General features: G+C 44.5%; 1 protein-coding gene across 4 annotated transcripts in view; it reads right to left on the bottom strand.

The window, feature by feature from the left end:
• tenm3 (teneurin transmembrane protein 3) overlaps positions 1–26,744 on the bottom strand; it is a 1,130,593-nt gene that overhangs the window by 665,790 nt on the left and 438,059 nt on the right. For all 4 annotated transcript variants that reach the window (XM_078561809.1, XM_078561821.1, XM_078561828.1 and 1 more), the window contains one exon: positions 8,861–8,936. The gene's annotated coding sequence lies outside the window, so the exon portion shown is untranslated. The remainder of the gene's footprint in view (positions 1–8,860; positions 8,937–26,744) is intronic.

Raw genomic sequence — 26,744 nt, 5'->3', positions numbered from 1 at the left:
GCCCTAAGTTTCACTAATACGCAGTCCAGGTCTCACTGGACTGAGATAACTGCTCTGTACACTGAAGCCAGGATTTTCTGTGCACGCCGGCATCGGGCGTGTTTGGTGACGTGAGTGGACAAGATGGTGCGATAGTTCGTGATTGTCCGCTCAGCCCGCCGATGGCAGGCTGCGTTCCCCGCTATCGGGCTTCGGGAAACTCATTGTAATACATCAGCATATCATTATCAGGCCTGTCCGCCGGACTCATTCTCCCCACTGGATCGTCTGCCCACATTGGTGGGAAAACATGCCGATGTGTTTCACAACATCACGGAAAAGGACGTGCACCTGGTGGGCTGCACTTCACTCGGGACTTCAAGGTTTGTTTGCCTTCCTTGCTTCGGTCAGCACTCACAGTCATCAGCGCCAGGCTTCACAGGCAGCACCACATCACTTTTAGGGGGGGCTCACAGTAGGTCTCTACCTACCAGATTAGCCATATGTGGGTGGCTTTTCAATAGCTGCAGGGCAAGGTCTTGCTTGGCGAAGGAGGAGAAGTGGCCTCAGGCAAGGGACAAGCCTGCAGGGTGAGGGCTGTACTGGGGAAGGAGGGTATCGCAGGGTGTACATGAGGGCACATGCTGACCTGTACAAATGACCTCAAGATGATGAGGGTTGAGGAGGCAGTCTCCAGAGGAGTTGAGGCCAGATGGACATGAGAGGGCATGTGTGTGAGAATGGGTGGCGATGTCCCTTGCATTGTGTGAGTGGGATGCCAGTGAATGTGTGATGGGCTTTAGCGTGTGAGTTTAGAGCGCTGAGATGGTTGCCATACCTGGGGTCACGGATGAGATCATTCATCCTCTATCTTCATTGGACCTCTTCTGTGCAGCACTGGCACTGATCACCACTGCCTCACCCACCAAGCCGCAGAGGTAACGTTGCTACCCTTCCTGCGGCAAGACAAGTACAAGACATCACCGTGGGCCTCCATGGCATCCATAAAGGCACTCGAGGGCTGCATCTTCTTGCCTTTTGGGGCCATGTCTTCTTTACTGCAGTCCTGGGCTGGAAGCACTGAGCGTGGCTGTACTTCAAATGTGGTGCCTGCCATGATGAACTGGCAAGGTAATGGTGGGAGGGCGAATTGGAGCCTGCCCACCATGGAAACAGCGTGTTTCCCGGGAATGCATAAATAATATGTTGGGTTTGGGATGAGATGGTGTGAGAACCCGCCATTGTGGCTGGTGCAAATCTGGGCCGATTCCGCCCTAAGACTCTTATCGACTTGCAGAGGTCTTTATTGTCAAACACTTGCTGCTGGAGTTTGTAGAAGGCTGAGCTAGTGCTGCTGACCCGGTGTTGGATCTCTTCATCAATAGTCACCTTTTGAGAGAGTTGATTGCCAAGATATGGGAAGTGCTCACAAATGTAGACCCTTCTCAGAATGCCCTAAATGCTGACCTGTATTTTCTTTTCCTAGCGGTTGATGAACCTTGTTTGTATTGTCGTATTGCCAAACTTTCCCTTTTTATTTCTGAAGCATTTACACAATTTTTTCCCCCGTTTAACAAGGATAAACTTGATTTGCTTAATTAATGTTAGGAAGCCTACTTTAGCCCTTATAAGAACACAATCTGAAAGAGATGAGTTCAATACTAGGATGCGGTTAGAAGTCAATCATATCAGTGTGGGTCTGGACTGCACTCACAAAGAGGCCAAACCAAGGAAGGACATTTAAGAACCAAAACAAAAATAAAAATAAAAATACCTGGAAAAACTCAGCAGGTCTGGCAGCATCTGCGGAGAGGAATACAGTTAACATTTCGAGTCCGTATGACTCTTCAACAGAACTAAGTGAAAATAGAAGAGAGGTGAAATATAAACTGATTTAAAGGGGGTGGGACAAGTAGAGCTGGATAGAGGGCCATTGATAGGTGGTGATAGCCAAAAGATGTCACAGACAAAAGGACAAGGAGGTGTTGAAGGTGGTGATATTATCTAAGGAATGTGCTAATTAAGGGTAGAAAGTAGGACAAGCAAGGTACAGATAGCCCTAGTGGGGGTGGGGTGAAGGAATCGAAATATGCTAAAAGGTAGAGATAAAACAATGGATGGAAATACATTTAAAAATAATGAAAATAGGTGGGAAAAGAAAAATCTTTAAGAACCAGTTGGGCTTTTCCAACTATCTGACAGTGTCATGGTCACTGAAACCAGATACTCAGTTCCAGGCTTATTAAACTGAATTCAAGTTCTCAAATTGCCATGGTGGAAATTGAATTCACGTTCCCTAGATTAGTCCAAACCTCTAGTCCAGCAACATAACCACCACACCACAGCACCCACTGAGTTTGGGTTATTGGCTCCATTAAAATAGCACAGGAATTTATACAAATGTGTTAACACAGCAATAAAAATAGCGCAGAGAGGAAATTAAACCTGCAGCTGGTTTAATGAAAAAAGGTGACTGTCGTGGCAGTAAACTAGACAAGCATAGCTAATGTTTTTATAAACACACTTCAATCCCTGCTGTGCATAAGGAAACAACAGTGGAAAAATGTAGGAAGCATAATGATTTGCCTGTACTTAAAACACCTTCAGTGTCACAAATATCTGAAATGCGTTCTGCAGGTGCCGACTCAAACAGTGGTAATTATGAAGTGCAGCAATTTTTCCATGGATGCAGTGGATGACGTTAGTCGACCAGGCGTGATTTATGGATAGCATCAATGAGCTTTAATGGAAGTGTCATACTCCTGAAGCTAGATGCAGGAATTATGTAGTGATTACACTGGGTATACAGACCATGACAAGTGACAAAAGAAACCAAAAGTGAGACCCACCTCAATTAGACTGGAAGCAATCTTTGGTTGCGCATTTTTCTTTTATACGTTCTTGGGATGTGGGTATTGCTGGCAAGGCCAGCATTTATTGCCCATACCTATTTGCCCTCGTGAAGGTGGTGGTGAGCCACTTTCTTTAAACGCTGCAGTCCGTGTGGTGTCAGTACGCCCACAGCACCATTAGGAAGAGAGTTCCAGGGTTTTGACCCAGTGCCGTTGAAAGAACAGCGATATACAGTAGTTCCAATTCAGGATGACATGTGACTTGAAGAGGGGCTTTCAAGTGGTGGTTTTCCCATGCGTCTTATGCCTTTGTCCTTCTAGGTGGTAGAGGTCATAGCTTGGAAGGCATTGTCGCAGGAGACTTGGTTAGTTGTTGCAGTGCATCCAGTATGTGGTACACACTTTGTGCCGGTGGTGGAGGAGTGAATATTTAAGAAGGTGGATGGGGAGCCTATCAACCGAACTCGATAATGTCGAGCTTCTTGAGTATAATTTGCAGTGCAAGTGGAGAGTATTCCATCATGCTCCTGACTTGTAGATGGTGGACAGGCTTTGGGGGGGGTGCGTGGGGGTAGGGGGTGTCAATGCTGAACCAATGTAATAAAGTAATATAAAATTTTAAAAAACACATGAAAATAATATATTATTTGCTGTTGGCTCTCCAATCTATATTAGGTCTCCAGGAATGTGAATAATGTGATGATGAAGGTTTCTGCAGATGCTGTTGAGATGCTTTGGATGGGAAATGGTAGGAATGGTGGAGAATTTTAGCGTCTAGTAACTTGCTCTAAGGTCGTGTATTATTTTTTCTTGCAGGGCCTAGCATCAAATTGACGGACAATGTGTAGCCAAAAACGGAATCTTCCAGGAGGTCACAGTTTGCTCTGAGCACCAAACCCGAAACAGAGTTGAAGCACATGGAATCACCAGGCTACAGCACAGTCATGCTGCTTCTCCAACCAATGTTCCCTTTCCCACTGGGAGCATGGAATTGCTAAGCTTTTGTTGAAGTTTTTTCTAGATTAGAGGCGTCCATTGGGTATGAAGGATAATACCTTGGGAGAGCTCACCTCTCTGCAGCCCCTCAGGTGCAGCAGGGCCTCCAGACAAGAGTGCGAGACCTGAGGAACAGGCTTGCAAGGTCTCCTCTCCATTCCTGTGGTTGCTGTAGTCTGAATACTCAAGTGCCATTGAGCTTTCCTGACACGTGCTGTGGTCTCTTTATTTAGAAATCCTTCCTTTGACAGATGGACACGTCATTCCCCCGTCCCCCCCTCCCTAACTGGTCAAAGAACATGGAGGGGGTGTTGTCAATTGGTTTGCTCTTATAAAGAACAGCTGCTGGGCACGCGGCCTAGAGAGTCAGGTTTCAAACCCAAAAGTGGCCCCGCCATTCTGGCAGGGACTAAGGTAGTCCGATTCTGCCCATGAAGAGCAGTCTGAAGACCTACAAAGCCATGGGTGAGCTCCAGGGAAATGAGCCTACTTTCACTGACGATGGAATCACAGAATAGAGATGAGTTCTGTTAGCAAGCTGAGAGAGTAATTAACACAGACAGAGCCACCACAAAAAAGGGTACGAGGATAATTTCTTGGAATGGAAAATTACGTTCTCCACACACACACAATAATTATAGAGACGTGATCAAGAAAAATCAGCTAAAAGTTCAAAGATTCTACATTGGTCTGAAAAAGCACAGGTGCAAATTAAAATGCTGTATAGCTCATGAAAACTGATGAGTGGAAAACAGTGGGGGAGTGCGTTCACTCAAAGACAGGCACTGGTCACAGCGACCTCTCTCATTTTGCAAGTCCTTTCGCAAACCTTACTCCGGCGAGTCACAATCCTGAGTCACACTTTTTACGTCAACACTTATGATGTGAAATCCCGGGTAAACTTTTATAATTGGAAAACCCGATTGAAATAGTTCAACATTTTCCATGAGGCGTCACCATGTAGTAGCAGGCTCCAGCCACTCAGTGGCACTGTGAACATATCTCTCAATTCCCTCTCCCTCAGTCACAACAGCCATGTTAATTTTCATCTTACTGTTGGTCAAATGTTTTTATTCAATATATGCGATTCACTTTTTTAAAATCATTTTTCAAAACTGTTGTCAGCCTATTTTTACTGCTACTGAGCTTTTCACCCAAGGGTAGCTTCCCGCAGTATACAAGATCCTGAACGGCCTTGACAAGATGGACATCGAAAGGATGTTTCCCATGTCGGTGAGTCCAGAATTAGGGGGCACTGTTTTAAAATTAGGGGCCGCCCTTTTAGGACAGAGATGAGGAGAACTTTTTTCTCTCTCAGAGGGTTGTGCGACTTTGGAATTCTCTGCCTCAGAAGGTGGTGGAAGTGGGGTCATTGAATATTTTTAAGGCAGGGGTAGATAGATTTCGTTAGGCAAGGGAATCAAAGGTTATCGGGGTTAGATGGGAATGGGGAAATCGAAACGCAAGATCATCAGCCATGATATTATTGAATGGCGGAAAAGGCTCGAGGAGCCAAATGGTCTACTCCTGTTCCTATTTCTTATGTTCTTATCTTCTTATGTTCAGTCGCCTTGCTTCCCTTGCCATTTCTGAGCTCTCTCTTCCCAACCCAAGGCTGCTCCTTCTCCACACTATACTGAGTCTTCCACTCCTCCACTGTCCCTTGGCACACCCATTGTGAATCTTACAGGCTTAAAGGACGCTCCGTGATGTCTGCTCCATGTTTTCTCCCTTCTCTCCCCCAGGCTGCAAATGTTCATTTTGTGGACATCACTAGAAAGAAGCTTTTAAAACACTCAGGGTTCCTGATGGGGTCAACCCAAGACTTTGGAAGTGGCCCTGTAGCATAATGCATTTCCAGTTTTAAGTAACAGGACCTTTCCCAAAATTGCGGGGGGACCCTTTAGGCACTTGTGCCCCCTCCACTTCAACCACCAGGAACAGGTTTTGAATTACAAGAGAGACATTTCTTTCAGGGCTTACCCACAATTTTTGGGAGGGCCACTATTATTTAAAGTGAAAAGCCTTGAGATAATAGAGATTTTATTAAATCTGTTGGTGTGAGGGGAACTGTATGTTCCTGCCTTCTGCCCCACATGACATGCGTATCCCCTCACAGACTCTCATTTCTTTTTACCCTTTGCTCATTCCATCTCCTGTCTTAACCTACTTCTTCCTGCCTACTTGCCCTTTCCCTTTCCTCCTAGCACCTCTTACCTCTTGCCACCTGTTACCTAGTGCTTACCAACAAGATACAGTGTCCATGGCCTTGTAGCTGAGGAAGTGTGTATGAGCTGCTATCTTGCTGGCTGATGTCTCCTTCACCTCGCTGCCCTATAGCCATCGCTAACATTCCCTCCAAGCTGTGTGGCTGCACAGTCACTCAGCAACCCAAAAGTCCCCGCGCAGGCTGTTCAGAAATCGGCACTTCTAAATTACTGCTCGTGTGTGGCTGGACAGAGAAAACATTTAAAGGGGCCACACACTTAAACAAATCGACCAGACACTTCAAAAAAATATTAGAGGGAACATGTGTCACACCACTACAGAATTCTGCCTTCCTGCCATACTAGACACTGTCTTTCCCAAAAGAAAGAATTGGATAAGAACTTGAACGCAAAAAGAATTATAGGGATAACTGCAGGGAATTTGGGGCTAAATGACCTACTCCTGTTCCCATGTTCCCACATAGGAAACGAGAGAGACTAACTGGATTCTTCAAGGACACCTTAGTGCATATGGGCCGAATGGCCTCTTTCTGTGCTGCACTTTTTTATAATTCTCAACTCCTAACCATATGGCACAAAAAAGAAATGAAGGCTCAAGAAAGACAAGTCCGTACAAAAGGAGGGAGGGAAGAGAGTTGGGAAAAAAAGAACTGAGAACCTGAAGAAAAGATACAAAGAGATACAAGAGAGAAATTGCAATACAGTAAAGGAGAGAATGTATCCTCTGATTTGGTGTGAGCAAAGTCAACAAGAGCACCATGAGCAATATATTAAAGTTGTGTGTACTATGCACTTCTGTATACGTCACACCTAAATTTATTCTCTGACTCACCCTAAGCAACACCACGGGAGGCTTATTTGGATCAAATTCAAAATTAGCTGCAAGTCACTATTTGAAAAAAACCCTCACTCTGTGATGAGTAGAAAATTACAGAAATAGGAACTACCTGTGACGTACACGTCTGTCAAATGAATGCACGCAGGTGATAGCTTGGAGTGAGACCCCGGTAAAGATTGTCAGAATGCCAGTGATGATGAAGTAACTGCATATGTGCACAGCTTGATAGCATCAGTCCCAGTGTCTGAACAGGGACTTGGGCAAATCAGGCAAGAGGCTGCTGAGGACACAGCTACACGGGTTCTCCAGGAGACTACACAAAACAGAGCAACGCTGCTTCAAGGAAACAGGGGCCTGTCCAGCGTGACAGAGACAAACCCACAGGGATGAAATATTCTGTTTTCAGAGAGAGTGGGACTGTAATTTCTTGCAGCCTGCTTTAAAACAAAAGGATTCATATGGTGTTTTGGCACTAAGAAGTGCACGCAAACCCCATGAGGTTCAGTGTTGGCCAGGACTAGACCAAGATATAAGCAGTCCAAGAACTTCACGTCTCATGTATCAGCTGTGGGGAACAGGCCTGTGTCCAGTTAACATCAGACCACCACAGTAAGTTGCTCCAATTCTCTTGGAATGCAAAAAAAGCACAGTTAGTAGTCATGGACTATTACTCCAATTATCCAGCAGTCTGCTCTTTGACAAATGACAGCAAGAAACGATTCATTCAAACATTGAAATCAACAGTCTGGAAGAAGAAATGATAAACCAGAAAATCTAAGCGTCGATGGGTCTGGATAATTTGAAATTTTCTACCTTTGTGGGAGAGATGAAATAGTTCCTCGCTGCCTATCTTTTATCACTCTGAACAGCTCGATTAGAACGCCTCAATCTATATTCGAGGAAATACAGGCCTAGTCTTCTCATGATTTAATTATCATAATAATCTTCTCATACTGCCCGGAACTGAACACAAGACTCCAAATGGGATCCAACCAGAGCTTTATGCATAACTTCTTACACTTTGTATTCTTGCCCAGATGAGACAAAAGCTGACATCCTATTATCTTTTTTGATTACTTTATGTAGCTGTTCACTAGTTTTAATGATTCCTATACATGTGCCCCTGAATTTCTTTGCTTGTTCCTTGCACCATTGGTCCAGTTATAATGGCTCAGCTGGTTGACTGACCATAGCTGAACTGTACAGACCAGGAAATATCCACCCTCCCCCCCACAATTTTATCTCTAATCTCTGCTGATTTTGGCTGGATGGGCAGGACTGGGCTAGGGGGCCAGGGAACCACCCCGATCACATACAAATGTCCTCCTATTGGAAGTGAGGGAGTGTGGATGGGAGTCAGTCCTGCTCCAATTGCTCTCATGTGTGTCAGCCATGGCTCAGCTGGTAGCACACAGTCGCCTGTGATCCAGGAGGTTTTAGATTCAAAGTCCTACGCCAGGACCTTGGCACAAAGATCAAGACTGATATCCAGTGCAGTACTGATGGAGTGCTGCATTGTTGTGAGGTGCCATCTTTTGGATGAGACATTAAACCGAGCCCCTGTCTGCCCTTTCAGGTGGGCATGAAAGATCCCATGGGACAATTTTGAAGAATAGCCAGGGGAGTGTTCCTGGCGTCCTGCCCAATTTTTACCGCTCAATCAGCATCACAAAAGCAGAGTGCCTGCTCATTATCACATTGCTGTTTGTGGGGGCTTGCTATGTACAGCTGCTGCCTTTGCCTACATGATAACAGTAACTACACTAAGTACTTCACTGGTTGTAAAAAGCTTTGGGATGTCCATAAGAAGAGCTATAAAATGCACGTCTTTATTTAACTTGCCCAGCCTCTCACTGTTGAGGAAATATCCTGATCTCCGAAGCACAATATAATGAAAATGCCAAAGTTCAAACTCCCTAAAGTAAATGCCTCGATATGTCATAGTCCAACGCTGACAATAATCCTACCTGTTTTCTGTTTGAAACTTCTTCATGCAACTTATTTTCAGCCTGCTGTTAGCAGCATTGGAGGAGTCATTAAAACCTGGAATGCAAAAGAAAGGACATCACAACTAAAGAACCATTTCTCGTCTCAGAATGCACACCCCACTCCACTGCACCCCACGGAAAAGGATGCAGAAAACCATAAGCTATGAAGATGATGTTTTAAAAAATATATATCTTCCATTAAATTCATCTCACTATTCTAACTGTGTACAATGGTAACAGTCACAGTGCAATACTGCTTTAACATGATATAATAACTTTGTCGGCTTTTTCATGAAATCAGGAGGCAAGTGACTGAGCATCTCTGACTGGCATGTTGATGGAGTGGAGATGGCAGCGAGCGCGAGTAAAGTTACAACGAAAAGCTGACTTAGAATCACTCCAGTCCTCTCTCTCTCTCTCTCTCTAAGTTGTGAGGTGGACCTGAAATGAATGGGCCTGTTGCGAGCGAGGCTACAAGTTCCAGCCTTTCATTTCTGCGGCTGAAACAGAAGGAACACGTTTTTAAAGTGTTGTATAGGGAGTCAGTCAGTGAGCGCTCACAGGTCAACTGCCTTGCTGTTGGATATACTGTTTTGCACCAAACGAAAGGCACGCACTTGACTCCTTATGGTCCAGGCTCTGAAAGGTCAGTGCTTGAATTTTTCAATGATAAATCTTCTTTTACTTAACAGGAGCGTTCTATTCAGTTCCCTCATAGCTGAAGGGGGAAACTGAAATCGCTCCACTATCTGCAGGTACTCGACTTGCTGTTTCAACAATCTCTTGGAATACAAATGCAGCACTGTACCCTGAGGACTCATTCCTATTCAAGGCACTGGTCGTAATACTGAGAAATAAAATGCACTATCTTTGCGCATGAGAGATTGGAACAATTCCACAATCTCCTAAAGCTCAGTAAAAAGGTACAGAGGCTTTGCCTCTTTTTAAAATTGAAGTCCAGGCACTCCACATAGCAAAGACTAGCTGCAACCTCCGATTGCTGTTCTGACCTCAGAGTGTAGCAAAATATTATTTTTATGATCCGTGAGTCTAAAGAATTCCGGCTACGATGGGCTGTGTCGTTCCGAGCACTGGAATTCTTGTGGCTATTCCAGTCGACAAGGTTAAAAGCAATCTAAATAAGCACACTGCTCTCATTGGTAATCACCCCACATCTCTTCATTTCTGATTGTTTTGGCTGCAATTTGACACTTAAACCCATAGGACTGGAGAATTAGGTGTCAGGTAAAACACCAGCTCCCTCCAAATCATAATGAATATCTGATCAGCTTGGCTCAATGGTAGCATTCTCACCTCAGTCAGTAGAACGCAAGGTCTAGCTGCACCCTCAGGATTTAAGCACATAATCTAGGCTAACAATTCAGTGCAGTGAGGCTGTTCAGGACTGTCAGAGTCTATGCACAGAATCGTCCCGGATTTGCACTAAGTGTGGTAGCACGTGCGGAAAAAATGTTTTACCCGCTGGCTGCAATGGCGGCTTCTCAGGCCGTATCATCCCAATCCCGCTGCATTAATTATGCATTCCCGGGAAATACGCCGTTTCCATGGCGGGCGGGCTCTCATTCGCCTGCCATGACATCACCTCGCTGCTTCATGCCAGGCGCCATCTTTAAAATGCAGCCATGCACACGTCTCTCAGTGCTTCTAGCCCACCACTGCCGCACGGAAGACATGGCTCCTAAAGGCAAAAAGACTGCAGCCCCCAAGTTTAATGACGCGTCCCTCGAGTGCCTTTTGGGCGCAGTGGAGGCCCGTGTTGTCCTCCACCCCTGCTCTGGCTGCAGGATGGGCAGCGGCATCACCAATCTGGCTTGGGAGGCCGTGGCAGCGGTGGTCAGTGCCAACGCCCTGCAGAGAGAACAGCCACCCAGTGCCGCAAGGGGATGAATGGTCTCCTTTGTTCCTGTGCTGACAGTGAGGTCGGCGGTGCTCTACCAAGTGAGGATCCAACGGTGCAACATCCATCAGACAACCGTGCCGTGAGTGATGTGTCCTGTTTCACAGGCCACTGCCATGCACTAATTATCTCTCCTTGCTTTCGCAGGCACATCTGGGAAACAGCTGACGGAGTCCACGACCCAGGGCCTCCAATCAAGCCCCGGAGAAACCTCTAAGGAGGAATCTGAAGGCACCTTCTTCGAAGTCCTATCACAGCGCTCACCCACACCGTCCACCAGCGCAGAGACACACACCGTAGTGGGACCTAGCTTTAGAGTAGCCTCGGGATCACAAATGTGGTGAGCACATCGCACTGTCTGATCCAGCATAGGCGGCGGCAGAGACTTCCCAGGTGCCTGGCACTTGGAGGACTGCTGGAGGCCAGAAATTTGCTGAGTTCGAGTCAGAAGACGAGTCTCTGGACTTGGTCATGTCACAGTTGCTGGAGCTGCAAAAGCAAGCTCAGGAACATCAGGAAGGGGTGTCCGCTGCACTCCTCAGATTGCGAGGCACAATGGAGGAGTCCATCCGCCTTCAGGCTAAGGTGACAGCGTCGGCATGCGAATGCACCAAGATTAACACTGACAGGATGGCAGCCACCATGGAGACCTTGGTCCAGGACGTTGCTCCTGCACTGCTGCACGGGCTGAACTCCATCGCTGATGCCATGTTGGCTCCAAGAGAGGGGGGCAGTGCAGCTTGATCTCACTGAAGCTTCTCCTTCTCCTCAAGGAGTTAGCCAGGGGCCCTTGGGTACCCATAGGGAGGAGGATCAGCAGGTTCACCCCCGGGGCCTTCCATCCAGGTGACTCTGGGAGTATCCGGCCCATCCGAATGCCCTCTTCCTGTGATCCCAGCAGCTCCAACTCCACAGGCTGAGGAGGGTGCCACTGCCACACAGCAGGACCCCGAATGCAGGCCGGGGACCTCCAGGACTCGGCCCTCCAGAGGACGCCCGTCAAAGTCATCAGACAGGGTGCAGCAGTCAGCAAGCTGCCTCCACCTCCACTATGGATGTCCAGAGAGCACTAAGACATAGTGGCAGTGTTAGAAAGGTTAAAAAGATGTAACTCTTTCAGTCAACCAATTAAACTAAATCAACAAAATAAGGGATAAAGCAATCACAGCCCCTAAGTCAGGTCAGCTGTAGAACCAAGGACAAAGTTTAAAGGAAACTTACAAACATTAAATCAAAATGTGGTTAAAGGGGTCAATAAAACACCCCAGTTCCCGTGGTGCCCACCGGGCACGGAAGGCCTCGAGAGTGCCGGCAGACACCGCGTGCTCCCTCTCCAGGGACAACCGGCCGCGAACGTAGCCGCGGAAGAGGGACAGACAATCAGGCGGAATGGCCCCATCGATCGCCCGCTGCCTGGACTTGTAAATGGCCAACTTGGCCAGGCCCAGGAGCAGGTTCACGAGGAGGTCCTCCTCCTTCCCGGCACCCCTCTGCACCGGGTGTCCGTAGATCAGGAGCGTGGGGCTGAAGTGCAGACAAAACATTAATAAAAGGTTTTTCAAGTAACTGAAAAGGGAGTGCAGCCTATCACAGCCTGGGCCTGGGTGTTAATCACTTGTACTTAATGTTCACTATTGTAAATAAACTCTCAACAGTGTCTCCCTGCCTATGGCTCCTCGATCTGATGAGCAGTGTTTGTGTCACTCAGATGTGAAATCTTTCTGCACAAGATAAAGGCAGGGTCTCAGTCCAGGGCATCTTCCCTGTGCTTTGTCCAGCCTTCAGACCAAAGTGATAGTCTGGCCTCACACTCCCTGGACACATTACTGACGCCTGCATCTCGATGGTGCTTGTCATTACCGCCAGAATGTAGTGGGCAGGTGTCACAGAGTTCCGTCATTCTCTCTGTGTGCTCTCAGCACCTTTAAGGAATAAGAGAGTCCTGCTGATTTCCTTCCCAACATATATCCTTCAACCAGCATTATTCCTCGACCAACGATACCAAAATATAGCTTAACTGGCCATTTATCTATGTAAAATGGCTACTGCATTTGTCTACATACCAATAATGACTACACTTGAGAAAATTATTTATTGCTTCTGAAGTGTTACAAGGTGTTCTGAGGATGTGAAAGGTAAGATATAAATACAACTAGCAATATAAGACTTAGAAGCAGGAGAGGGCCCTTCGAGCTTGCTCTGCCATTCAATAAAATCATGGCTGGCCTGACTGTGGCCTCAACTTCACTTTCCTGTCTGCCCCTCACAATCCTTGGCCCCATTGTCTATCAAAAATCTATCTAACTCTTCCTTGAATAAATTCAGTGACCCAGCCTCCACTGCTTTCTGGGGAAGAGAATTCCACATATTAACAACCCTCAGAGAAAAAAAATTCTTCTCATCTCGGTCTTAAAAGGGAGACCTCTTATTCTTAAACTGTGTTCCCTCGTTCTAGTCTCTTCAACAAGTGGAAACATCCTATCTGCTCTATCAAGTCACCTCAGGATCTTACATGTTTCAATAAGATTACCTCTTGTTCTTCTAAATTCCAATGGGTATTGGCTCAACCTTTCACAGAATCACAGAATTGTTACAGTGCAGAAGGTGGCCATTCAGTCCATCGTGTCTGCACTGGTTCTCCGAATGAGCATTGTGACTCAGTGCCATTCTCCTGCCTTATTTTCCCTGTAACTCTGCACATTGTTTCTATTTAAATAATCATCTAATGCCTTCTTGAATGCCTCGATTGAACCGGCCTCCACCACACTTCCAGGTAGTGCATTCCAGACCCAAACGACTTGCTGTGTGAAAAAGATTTTAAAATTTTCTTCAGAGCATAAGCTCTTCATCCCAGGAAGAAGTCGAGTCGAATTCTTTTTCTTCACAAACCATCACCAGGTTTGCTCCCATTTTCCCTTTGGTAGCTAAATCTGTTCTTAATACTCTGACTCAAGGAGCTGCATTTGTCTTCTCGACTGTCAAGTAGTTCCACACTGTAGGCCATATAAGGCTAAATTCACTGATCTTGCTTCCCTAATGCGGAATTGGAATGGAGTGCACGTTGGAGGATGGGCACTATTGTGTTAGAGCCTGATCAACAAGGCCCTGCTGGCAGAATGGGATTGGAGAATCTGTCCTGTAGGTTCATATATACAGCTAAAATATTTTCAAAACCATGAGTTGCCTGGACAGAGTACATAAGAGAAACTGTTCCCATTTGCAGAAGGATTGAGAACCCAAGGATACAGATTTAAAGTGATTGGCAAAAGAATCAAAGGCGACATGAGGAAAAACATTTTTTACGCAGCGAGTGGTTAGGATCTGGAATGCACAGCCTGAGTGCGTGGTGCAGATTCAATTGTGGCTTTCAAACCAGAATTGGATAATTATCTGAAGAAAACTATTTGCAGGGCTCCAGGGAAAGGGCAGGGAATTGGGACGAGCTAAATTGCTGCCATGGAGAGCTGGTATGGACTCGACAAGCCAAATGTTCTCCTTCTATGCTATAACCATTCTATTATTCTAAGCACCGAATCAGAGTGCAAATTCAAACCAGGTAGCTGAACATCCTAGATGCTGCTCGGCATTATGTTGGACTCATTCTTGATATTTCGTAACCATTCATAGTGTTTGAATCTGATCCTTTTTATTCTTCCTCCAAGGAGTATCGATAGTTCACGTTTTCCATGCTGTATTTCTTTTCCATTGTTTGCCCAATTCAGTTATTTTGTATAACTTGTTTTTGTCACCTCAGTCACTGATAATTACTGTTTTATTTTTCTATCTCTTGATGAAAGCGTTAATTCCGTTTCTCTCTCCACAGATGCTGCCTGACCCGCTTAAGTGTTTTCTAGTATTTTCTGTTTTATGTCAGCTTTCTGACATCTATGCTTTTGCTTTTCTTTTTCTTCTGTTGTTACGCACTTTTTATATCATCGGTTCAGTTGACAGTGGGAAACCCGTTGTCTCTCTCTACCGCATACTACGCAATGTAAACTAGCCTGGCTCCCTTATACAACAACAGCAATTCACATTTTCATAATGCCAGTGTCAATATAGTAAAACATCCCAAAGCACTTCACCAGCATCAATTGCCAAACAAAATTTAACACCAAGCCACATAAGGAGATATTAAGACAGATGACCAAATGTTTGGTCAAAGAGGTAGCTTTTAAGGAACGTCTTAAAGGAGGAGGCAGAGGCAGATGAGTTTATGAAGGGAATTCCAGAGCTTAAGGCCTCAGCAGCTAAAGATACAGTTGCCAGTGGTGGAGTGAAGAAAATAGAGAATGCAGAAGAGGCAAGGAACACAGGTGTGCAGTTACCTCAAATACTGACAGATGCATAGACCCATGAAAACGTGGACCTACTTAGTGTAAGTATTAGATTAAGGAAACCAGTATGATAAATAAAAATATGGGATCCTGGCTCAGCTTTTCTTATCTCAAATGCAGAAACACGGAAAAATAAAGGTGCCTAAAGCTCAACAATGTGGCTTTATGTCACCATATACAATGTGAGCATCGGTTTACAGCTGAGGGATTAAATTTGGTCTTGTATTTCCAAATGCAACATCCTAGCAGTACTTCAGTAAAGTGTATTTAGTACAGGTTTAATTACCTCTAAAGGAATACTAACTGAAGGCAATGACACACCAGATCTTCAGTCGTCTATGCCCTTTGGCAAGCGACCAGATGTGAAATAATGAAAGCTCTTACATGCAGGTTCTTTAAATGTTTATCCTGGAGCCAAGGCAATGAAGACAAAACAGATACCACATCCTGAAGGTGTGGCATGTCTGCATGTAAGATTACAAGCCAGCATTGTTATTCTTGGGTTGTGTGTTCACACGTGTCTTACAATGCTTCTCTTTGTAATGAAACTGTTCTTTCTTGAACATTAGGTTGCAGAAACAAAGCCAAATACCTGCCGGAATAATTTTTAGTGTTTAGGGCATGAAAGTAATTGGTGCGCAGATGAATGGCTTCCATTGTTAACGATGCTCGCACAGCTATATGGAAGCCAAGTAATGTGCCATAGCAACAGACCATGCCTGCATTCCTCCATTCTGTAGTCCACAGAAAGTGAATACTCATGAAACATTCAACATTCATTCAACACAATGACATGTAGGGATAGTTGGCAGCTTTGAAGAAATAAAAGACATGCAATGGGATGTATCTAATTGTCGCACCAGTCCTTGGCACTGACCACTTTGTAGAAACAAATACAAAAATTAATCTCATTTCTTTGACTGATATAAATAGTCAGAAGTGTCGAGGTTTGGCAGCTGATTTATTGATTCAGGATTAGGGTATCTATTTGTTTGGTGGATTGTGTCAATTTACCCTTGCCAATAATCTGAACATTTAATGGATAATACGTCAGTTGGTAGAACTCTTGCCTCTGAGTTGCAATGTTGTGGATTCAACTCCCGCTTTGAGCATCAAAATCGAGGATGACACACCAGTGCAGTACTGAAGGACTTCTCCATTGTCAGAAGTGCCATCCTTTGGATGAGACATTAAACTGAAGCTCCATCTGCTGCTGGGCGGATGTGAAATGTCCCACAGCACTATTTCGAAGGAGAACAGGGGAGCTATTTATGGTGTCCTGGCCAATATTCATCCCTCAATCAACATCTCAAAGAGAAACAGGTTATCTGGTCATTATCATAAAGCTGGTTGTAGGAGTTGTGAGTAATCAGCTGCCGCATTGCCTACATTGCAATAGTGACTCCACTTCACTGACTGTAAAGTGCTCTGAGATGTCGGGTTATCGCGTAAAGCTCTTTATAAATGCAAGTCTTCCTTTTAAAAGCATCAACTAAGTTATAACTGAGGGTGCTGGAGTTTATAATATAGAAGCTATTCTGAATTCAGCGGCAATGTACATTTAATCCAGGACAGAAAATTCACAACTGATTTAAGTAGAATAAGAAGGCAAATCCTGATTTTAAATATGCCATTGTCATTAGCTTCTGGGTTGATCTATTGGGAGTAAATTACAAGTATTACCACATAATGTGCAGTGAACTACATGATAATTTGTAGCCTTTCTTCCTACTTTGATAACACTAAGGGTGAGATTTTCCAACTCCGCCCACTGTCGGGATTGTCCAGTCCCAAATCAATGGGATTTTGAATCTCTCACAACAGGTCCCGCCACAACGAGGCCGGAAAATCCCAGCCTACGTCTTGATAAGTGTGTGTAAGGCACAATAAACAAGTTAAGCACATAACAAAGCTCTTTGATTTGGGAAGTAAAATTCCAAGGGAAAGCACAGGATTAACATCATTCTTACAAAGGTCATACTAGATGTCCTTAATCTCAATCCACATAGGATACCGATCAGGTAATGAATTGTTTGCCCACTCAGCTCTATGACAGAACTCCTGTATGACCACTTTGGAGGCCAGATGCCAATAAACATTCACCAAATTTGCTATTTTGGATTATCAAGGGTAATGTGAAAATGCAAACCCAATGTGGCCTTATATTGGTTCTCAGTCCAGCAATTCCTCAGATGTAAAATTCTCACTTTTGTGTTCAAATTTCCCCCTAGCTCTGTAACTTCTTCCAGTCCTACAACCTTCCAAGAACTCAGCATTCCTTCTAATTCTGGCCTCTTCTGCATCTCCAGCTTCCACCATTCCACTGCTGCCACTCATGCCCTCAGCCATCCAGACCCTAAGCTTCGGAATTCCCTCCCTAAATCTCTACACCGCTCCACCTTTCTCTCCTCCTTTAAGACATGCCTTAAAACCTACTTCTTGAACAAATGTTCGGTTATCTAACCTAACGTCTCCTTCTTTGGCTCGGTGTTATTTTTCTGCCCTGTGAAGTGCCTTAGGATGTTTCACTATGTTCAAGGTATGAAAAAATTCAAGCTGTTCTTTTGTACAATAACTCTTCTCCGTCTCTCCAGTTTTCACACTGGGCAACAAGGATACCATTCTGAAAAAAAAAAGCTTTATGGTAAGGCAATGATCTGAAGTTTGATTCTCATCTCTGCTGTTACCTTTTATTTTCCTGAGTCAATGCTGCTGCTATGGTAACAGCAGATGCTGCTCCAAGACCTTATTGACTCCACATTACTTCAATCTCCTCCATGTAGGATGACTTTGAACCCTAAGCACCAGTTTTTCTTTTACTTAACTTGCTTCACTTTCTTAAGGAACTCACTGCAGTCCAACACTTGTCTTTTCCTTCCCACTGGAGCTCAAGACTGATGTAAAGGGTATTTGGATACAGAGGCTTAGTGATTTTTTTTTTTGCTTGTTCTTGCGACATGTGTCTTGCTGGCAAGCGGACTCCAACCCAGAGGTCAGTGAGTTCAGGATTCCACCCTGGCGAGTTGTGAAGTTTAAATCAATAACTGGGGTAACTTGTGGGTTAGCAGCAGAAAATTAGCATAAAATCTGTCAGACTGTTGTAAAAATCCAGCTGGCTCACTAATGTCTCTCAGGCAATGGGACCTGCGACTGCTACCCAGGCCTACAAGTCACTCCAGACCTATGTTGGGTGGTTAGCTCTTCATCTCCTCAGGCAACCCGGAATGGGCAATAAATACTGCCTACAACCCGAGAACAAATTTTTAAAATATTTTTCACTCAAACTAATCGATAACAGCACACTTACGTTAACGAATTGGAAGCTAAGTTCTTTCCTCTCGGCCCACTTTTCAAGTTCAGTGAATGGTACGCCTCTCCCTGTGACACCTACCATTCCCTGACCAATAGGACAACCAAGTGACCTAGTTTGCATATTTTAATAATCATAAATCTTTACCAAGGAGGTCTTGTGGTGTAGTGGTTAGCTTTCCTGCCTCTAAGCCAGAAGCTCTGGGTTTGAATGCCAGGACTTGATGATCACAGAAGGTGCATTCATAACGCAGTCAAACAGGTCGATTGTCAACCTGCAAATCTTCCAACATGCCAATGGCAGGCGGTAAAGGTGGAGAGAGAATCTTGGTCAGCCATGCTTGATGCAGAGTGGTTCCCCTCAAGCTATATTCTCTAGCTTCAGGCTAGTGACCTGCTCCAGGAAAACAGGTTACTGAAAACAGATGTAAGCATGTGCTTTGTCTGCCTCATGCATCTCGAGACATGGGAAGTCTATAATTTCCCTTTTCAGAAGTAAGGTTATTCATTGCAATACCATTGTCATTTATGGATGTATTTTTAAAAACATGTTGAAAACACTATTAATAAAACATTACCAAAGCTAATTAAAATATTTAATAATAAGGGGTCCTGCAGATTTCTTGGACCTTGGGAACACTGCACTTGTATCTCAAATAATCATCGATTGTGGAACCATTTAATTTTCCCCACTGCTTTCTTATAATAAAGTACTTAATGATTTGAACATCTGGCCTAAACTACACACATGCAGCAATCATTCCATTTATCAGTTGATGTGGCAAATATTTTTCAATTACCGGTCCCACATCTTCAGTTTGCAATTGCCCTGGTGACAACCTTGAATTCAAGAGACTATGGGGACTTGTTAACATGCCACCCATAAGTGACATTTATGTGCTGCATTCCTAGTTTTTAATCAGGTTCCCAAAGCAGTGCCATGGCAGAGTCACTGACAGAATTGATGTCTGAGAAACATGTTTCATGACAGAACTATCAGTGATCTCATTTTTTTGAAGAAAAGATGAAATGGTTAATTTTAAAGACCTTCACACAAAACAAAAGGTGCAGGAAGTTTGTTGAAGGGTTACAGTTTTTAAAAAAATGGTTTATTGAACAATGTGGCCTGTTATTTGCAGTGAAAGTTGTTTTGCTCCAATAGAAATCAAATTATCCATTCTTCTGTCTCCTGTAGAACCTTAGCTGAAAGCGGACTCAAATGATTCAATTTAGATAGAACCATGAATCTAACTTTAAGAAAGAGCTTGCATTTTAATTGTGCCTCTCACAACCTCAGGATGCCCAAAGTGCTCCGTATTCTTTGAAACACTTCTGATGTATAGTCACTCTTTTTGGAAACATGGCAGCCAAATTGCACATAGCAAGGTCCTACACATGTTAGTAAAACAATGTCCAGATAATCTGGTTTAGTGGTGTTGGTTTAGAGATAAATATTGGCCAGGAGGACTATGGGTTAAGAGTTTGGGAGTGGGATAACTCTTTCAAAGGGACAGCACAGGCATGATGGGCTGAGAGGCCTTCTTCTATGCTGTATGATTGTTGGACACAGGGGCAGACTCCCCTGCTCTTCTCAAATAGGACCGTGGGATCTTCTACATCCACCCGATGCAGGAGGCAGGGCCTCAGTTTAACGCCTCATCCAAAAGACAGCATTTCCCATAGTACAACACTCCCTCAGTGCCACATACTGTGGTGTCAGTCTAGATTATGTTCAAGGCTGTGCAGTGGAACTTGAGCCCAAAACATTTTAGCACAGAGGTGAGAGTGCTACCCCTGAGCCAATGCTGACACTTTGGTTCACCCATTGCTTTTCAATCATATGGTAGATGCTTCATCTCTGGAATGCCAGAGATAAACAGTTGGAGTTTAAAAAAAACACTGAATGGTGGAAGCTACAAAATGGTTCCTGTTAAGTGATGACAGAAATATTGGTTGTGTTGTTGAAGGAGCATAAAGTAAGGCAGTAGCTCTTAGCTATATGCCAATTCCTCATTTATAATACACTACCATTATTCTTGCTTACAGTTGGCTTCAGCCTCAATATGCATTGTGCCACATGATAGGCTGCCCCCTTTCAATTCTGATCTTGTTGTGTTCAAAATGAAAAATCATCTATTTAATAAAATAAATGAATAAAAGCTTTGACTGCATCTGTTGGAAACAGTGCATTTTGGAGAAAATGGGGTCGGGGGAGAGGGGCGGTCGGTGGGAGGGCCCGGTGGCAACATAATGAGATGGGGGAAATGCCAAAGCTGACTCTTACTAAGGTACCAGGGGTTTTAATGAGCTAAACCTCAAAAATAGGCATGGGGGTCCTGGTATGGAATTCATCCCCAAACATTCATTGCATTTCATGTAGCATGGTAATTTGGTGCTGCATGCTGTTTTAAATGATTACTGTGTGCAATTGGTGCTACCTGCATTGTGATTTGGCTGCACGCATCAGCAGGCAGCTCAGCATCGTGAGTGACTAAATGTGGAGGCACATTATGGCTGCAAGGCGTGGTGCAGGTTTTTTGAAAAGTGAATCTGCGCTGTGATGATTTGAGGAACGACTGAATATGCGAGAACACGAACGCGAACGTTTATTGACAATCCATTGGGGATCTTTGTCGAAGAGGTGGGAAAAGGGAAAGACATCCTGCATCCACAGGGAGCAGGAGGCCCCCGCCAGACACATGCTGAGGAAGAAATGGGAAAAAGTAGTGGCAGAGGTCAGTGCCTGGAGTGTTACTTCAAGAACATGGATGCAAGAAGTTTCGTGATCTCACATGAATTGCCGAGGTTAGTGCGTTCATCTTCATAATGGCATATTGTGCCAGCTGTACGACTAACCACATGCACTGTGCAAATTCACTATTTGCCCCTATTGCCAACCTACCAACAATTTCTATCAATTAGTACTCAGCCCTTCAATTCTTATTTCTTAGCTCATCTTCGCACAGCTAGTAAGTATCAGCCATGGCTCAGCTGGTAGCATACTTGCCTTTGAGTCAGAAAGTTGTGGGGTCAAGCCCCACTTGAGGAGATAAGCAGAAAAGGCAAGATTGATACGGTGTTATAGGAAAGTTCCAAAAACCCGTGCAGTAGCAAGAGGAAATAAGGCTGAAGCATTTGCAACAATCTTCAGCCAGAAATGTCAAGTGGATGACCCATCTCGGCCTCCTCCAGAGGTTCCTGGCATCACAGATGCCGTCAATTTGATTCACTCCATGTGATATCAAGAAACGGCTGAATGCCTTGGATACTGCACAGGCATTGGGCCCTGACAACATTCCAGCAACAGTACTGAAGGCTTGTGCTCCAGAACTTGGTGCGCCCCTAGCCAAGCTGTTCCAGTACAGCATCTACCCGGCTGAAAAATTGCCCAGCTATGTCCTGTACAAAAAGCAGGACAAATCCAACCGGCCAATTACTGCCCCATCAGTCTACTCTTGATCGTCAGTAAAGTAATGGAAGGGGTCATCAACAGTGCTATCAAGTAGCACCTGCTCACTGACACCCAGTTTGGATTCTGCCAGGGCCACTCAGCTGCTGACCTCATTACAGCCTTGACAAAAGAGCTGAATTCCCGAGGTGAGGTGAGAGTGACTGCCCTTGGTATCGAAGCAGCATTTGACTGAGTGTGGCATCAAGGAGCCCTAGCAAAACTGGAATCAGGGGGAAAACTCTCCACTGGTTGGAGTCATACTTAGCACAAAGGAAGATGGTTGTGGTTGTTGGAGGTCAGTCATCTCAGTTCCAGAATATCACTGCAGGAGTTCCTCAGGGTAGTGCCCTTGGCCTAACCATTTTCAGCTGCCTCATCAATGACCTTCCTTCCATCATAAGGTCGGAAGTGTGGATGTTCGCTGATGATTGCACAATGTTCAGCACCATTTGTAACTCCTCAAATACTGAAGCAGTCCATGTCCAAATGCAGCAAGACCTGGACAATATCCAGGCTTGGGTTGCCAAGTGGCAAGTAACATTCGCACCACACAAGTGTCAGGCAATGACCATTTCCAACAAGATTGAATCCAACCATCACCCCTTGATGCTCAATGGCATTACCATCATTGAATTCCCCCACTATCAACATCCTGGGGGTTACCATTGACCAGAAACTGGACTAGCCATATAAATACTGTGGCTACAAGAGCAGGTTAGAAGCTGGGAAACGTGCGATGAGTAACTCATCTCCTGACTCCCCAAAGCCTATCCACCAAGGCACAAGTCAGGAGTGTGGATGGAATACTCCCCACTTTCCTGGATGAGTGCAGCTCCAACAATACCAAGAAGCTTGACACCATTTAGGACAAAGCAGCCAGCTTGATTGGCACCACATCCACAAACATTCATTCCCTCCACCACCAACGCACATTGGCAGCAGTGTATATCAGCTACAAGATGCACTGCAAAAACTCACCAAGGCTCCTCCGACAGCACCTTCCAAACTCACGACCGCTACGATCCAGAAGGACAAGGGCAGCAGATAGATGGGAACACCACCACCTGGAACTTCTCCTCCAAGTCACTCACCTTCATGACTTGGAAATATATGGCCGTTCCTTCACTGTCGATGGGTCAAAATCCTGGAGCTCCCTCCCTAACAGCACTGTGGGTGTACCTACACCACAGGGACTGCAGCGGTTCAAGAAGGCAGCTCACCACCACCTTCTCAAGGGCAATTAGGGATGGGCAATAAATGCTGCTAGCCAGTGAAGCCCACATCCCGTGAATGAATTAAAAAAAATAGTCCCACAACGAATCTGTAAGTAGTTCATGATCCCTTTAAGGGTGGGGGAAGGGTGGTTCCTTCATTCCACTTAACATGGCGTTCAGCAGTTCATGGTTAATACAGCACACTGGGAGGAGTGTGGAGTTCAAAAATTAAAGTATGGGTACAAATCAGAGTTGCACACTGATTGATGCCATGATCTGCCTGCTCCAAATAATGCCAGCGACCATTAGGTGCACATATGAAAACCCCTATGCCAAGTTGGCGTCCTATGCACTGCTGGTCTGAAGTGTGCTCACATACCTCCAACCCCATTTCTGAACATTAGTTTGCTGAGTAAACTTTAAAAAATAGCTGCTAAAGAGCCCCAGTTGTTAGAAAGTTTGTTTTAAAAAAAAAGCTCACTTAGAGGCTTAGAATCTGGGATTCTTTTCCTCCTCGCCCTGAAATTAGGTTGACATGCTCTCCCACTGCAATTTCATGTAGCCACCCTAGCCGATCTTCCCAGTTCATGCAGGTACCCTTCTTCCCAAGTTACCTCTCAAGTTTTTTTGTGCTTAACTATGTGAGTCTGTTCACTATTGATGCTCACTGTGCTGGATTGGTTAAGCCTGGATGTGGGCTCAGAGGAAAGTAAACAAACTGTAGAACTTACTGGAAGCTACAGCTGAAGCATGGAGTAGACATTTTAAAACACTGTCAATAAAACCTGTTACAAACATAGAAACTAGCATCACCTCTTCACAGATCTGAGATATATAAAATATACAATAACATTGTTCATCACCCCCTAGTTTATAGTGGCAATCCTTCTCTACACACCAATTCATGCCAGCACCCTTTCCACTGCCCCATTCACAGTGATATTCTCCCAATCCCCCATTTCAAGCTGTCAATCTTATTTCCTCTTTTCCCTCAGTTGAGCTCATTCTGGCATTCTCCTAGCTCCTCTCTATCCCTTATTGCTGTTTCGAACTCTGACACAATTCTGCTCGAGAGGATGCTGTGGGTGTGAATTCTTGACCTTGCCTAACTATTGTGAGGACTCTCAATTACAATTCAACCCCCTGGTCCAGCAGTAAATGAAAGAAGAACTGCTATTGGGAGCTGCACTAAAGAGAAAAGCTGCAAAATATTGTCTTTGGAGGAAATTGGCACCGCCCTCAAAACCACACACATGAAATTATAATGATGGCGTATGCAAGCATTATAGGCCTTCATCCTAGGGCTCTCAACCAAACAAAAACCTGCCAAAGCAAACAATGCTGCTCTTGTGTTGGGAGCCAGGCGAATATTGAAGCTGTTTCCAAAAAGGAATAAAACTAGGCATGTTTAGAATCCAGGATAATAAATGAAATCTGGGGATTTGGTTGAAACCCTGTCTGGTACCCCAAGAGTTAGCTGGATGCTCTTCTTGGCACTCTAGCTTGTTACACAATGTAGCGATCAGGAAAGTCAGGATCCAACTTGCACTAACAAGCCCCTTAAACAGATTTTACCTTCAGCAGTTAAAATTACAAAAGCTTTTATGTTATCCAAATAAAACAGGAAGTACCTTTATCTCAGGAACATCTCTGGCCCTGGGTATGTTGAAACTGACAGGACACAAAATCTCAAACGGTAAAAAGCCTCTAAGTGATTCCTCATACTAACAGCAGCTCTTAAAAAAATAAATCTTCTGACAACCAGTCTTTTTGTAAGAGGCAGCGTTGAAAATGTCCTTGTCTCAAAGGGAATCACTTGGATATGTTGTCGCTCCCCCCTCACCTTGTCTCAAGTGCACTTGTTTCGACAGATACAATCAAAGCATTTTTATTGTGAAAAAATAGCAGGGCTGCAGCCAACCAACATGGCTTAGTTTCCACTGCTACGAGGTCAGGAAGAATGAAGTCAACTCCGAGCAACTTAACACCACACGAACATTTAATATGTCACTTTCCAAATTATTCCTCAATAATCTACTCTCCTGATGTCGATGCATTATTTGACACCGTTCATTTGGTGATATATGCCTAGCAAGTGAGTGTTGGCAGCTCATCCAAATGTGGAGGAGCATTAAGGTGGTAGAAATTTGGGCTCTTGGAATGACAGCAGACAAACGAAAACTTGGGATATGGTCACTTGGTGGCACCTTCTGTGTCCCCCCCTCCTAGTTTGTCTCAACACTAGCTGCAAACAGTGAAGCACCAGGATCTCAATATCTCTAACCCTCATCCAGTTCCCTGCACTCCCAAGGGAGAATGCCAAAATTGCCTTAGCCGCCAAAGATCTAGTGCTTAGTCACAGCCTGGCATGCTTTGTGTGCATTCTTGTGCTTCTGCTGAGCATCTGGACCATAAGCTCATAAAGTAAAAATCATGCTAACAGTTCACACAAAAAATGTAAGCTGATCATTTTGGTATGTTGGTTTATGATGAAAAATCATTCAAAGTTCTGGTCTGCTTGTTCACAGAAGATTAAAGGAAAATTTGCAGGGCCATGAAGATAGAACAGGAGAGTGGGACTAATCAGATAGCTCTCTTAACAATGGGCCCAATGGTCTCTTTCTGTGCTGTATGATTCTATGATCATTAAACCAACAAGTTACACCATTCAATAGAATTACACTACTCAGGGGAGAAGCTCAAACATTCCCTGAGGAATTGGGGGTTTGAATGCAGCACCTTGAATATCTCTCTATGCAGGTTTACTTACACTCCCCAAATCACGTCGGGTATTATGAAAGTTCTTGTTGTGGTTCAGCCGAAAAGAAATTAGTCCAAGTTACCACATCCACCTTCAGTACATACACAGTGCAGACTCCTGGTTCTGTCCTCACTTTTCCTTACATTCACAATTTTATACTGAATGTGATAGCTTGTATAAGGTATTCACAAGCAATCAGAATTTAAAATAAGTAATTAATCATTCAGCTTGGGAATCGCTATCAGAAGCTATCAAATCCAGGTCTTTCACTGGCCTCTTGTATTCTATCACTACCAATGGGAAATCTTTCATCCCCAACTTAGTCCATGACCAACGGTTTATGTATTTCATCAGTTGTGTTGTATCAGCGATTTGTAATGGTTCAGTTACTACAGAACCCTCAATTGGGATCTCTCGTGTGAGTAACATTTCTTCCCACCAAGCGATGGATAACCTTGGACTTCAGACACAGAAGAGTCTGTGGCCTCCTTAATAGGAGGGCAATCGCGTGAAGATTGGTGTAAAGGCAGTGGAATGAGATACGACAGGAGAGGGTGCACAAACAGTTTACAGAGGCTGAAGTTTCATTTTTTAACTTCTTAACATGGATTTCAAGATGTGAAATGCTCCAGGTATGAAGGCATCCCCAACTATTCCAATGAATAGCTCAGGAAGCCAAATGTTAAATAATCATTTTCACTTTATAAATTGTCTAATAGAGGCTGAGACAATGGTGACCTGTATTTTTAAGGAATTTTTTAACAGGGACATTTAAATGTAATTTACTGGCAATTCTTCAGCATGTCTTTATTATGATGTGTTTTCGTAAACCTTGCTGCACTGTGGGTTTGCAGGTTAGCTATGTGACCCTTCCAG

The sequence above is a fragment of the Cetorhinus maximus genome, chromosome 2, assembly GCF_964194155.1.
Source record: "Cetorhinus maximus chromosome 2, sCetMax3.hap1.1, whole genome shotgun sequence".
Taxonomy (NCBI): Eukaryota; Metazoa; Chordata; class Chondrichthyes; order Lamniformes; family Cetorhinidae; genus Cetorhinus; species Cetorhinus maximus.
This window is presented reverse-complemented; position numbering and strand designations above follow the sequence as displayed.